Source organism: Limulus polyphemus, unplaced genomic scaffold (genome assembly GCF_000517525.1).
Source record: "Limulus polyphemus unplaced genomic scaffold, Limulus_polyphemus-2.1.2 Scaffold620, whole genome shotgun sequence".
In the NCBI taxonomy this organism is placed as follows: Eukaryota; Metazoa; Arthropoda; class Merostomata; order Xiphosura; family Limulidae; genus Limulus; species Limulus polyphemus.
In genome coordinates this window covers 367,706-368,771 of record NW_013666230.1, presented here as the reverse complement: position 1 = coordinate 368,771, position 1,066 = coordinate 367,706, and positions in this window count along the sequence as shown.

Sequence of the window (1,066 nt, the reverse complement as noted above, 5' to 3'; positions counted from 1 at the left end):
GTTAGTGTAAGCTATATAATGTGTAATGTTTAGTATACTCTAATCCCTTATAGGGTTGGCACACGCCGAGAAACAAATTTGGCATGTTTGTTTGTTTGAATACAAGAAGGGAAACAACGCCTCTGTAGCCATAAAGAATATCAAAAAAGTTTATAGAAATATTTTGAACGTTCGTAAGCATCAACGATGGTTCAGCAAATTTCGTTCAGGTGACTTTAGCCTTAAAAACTGTGATTGGAGGGGCCGACATGTTGGAACTGATATTGATGCTCTGAAGACGCTTGTTGAGCTTAACCCAAGACAACAAACTCGTGAAATGACCCTGAAATTGCATGTCTATCATGAAACAATACGTAAACATACAAGGAATATGGGAAAACTCCATAAAGAAGGTGTTTGGGTGCCTCACGAACTCTCCGATGATCCAAGGTGTGAAAGTTTCTTCGTCTCTTCTGGCGCGTAAACCATTTTTGGACACAATTGTCACCGGTGATGAAAAATGGATTCTCTATGCGAATATTAAACGCCAAAAACCACTTCCGACTCCAAAACCTGGACTCCATCCGCAGAATTGATGCTTTGAATTTGATGGGACATCAAAGGAGTAATTCATTTCGAACTCCACAATCCACAGCGAACTGTCAATGTAGAGGTCTACAGTCAGCAACTGAAACGTTTAAATCAAGCCCTTCATCAGAAACGCCCTTCACTCATCAATCGGAAAGGTGTTATTCTTCTCCAGGACAACGCACGTCCACATATGGTACGTTTGACGAAATGCAAGATCATGGAGTTGGATTGGGAAGTTCTCCCCCACTCACCATATTCTCTAGATATGGCACCATCAGATTACCATTTTTTTCGTTCGCTGCAACTCCATCTTGATAAGAAAACGTATGTAAATGTGGAAGGTGTTAAAGAGGACACCAACATGTTTTTTTTGCTTCAAAGCCAAGAGATTTCTTTAATCAGGGCATTGAGAACCTGATTGTAAGATGGAAAAGCATCATCGATAAGAATGGAGCCTATTTCATTTAATAAATGTTTTGGTTTTATATACAAGTTG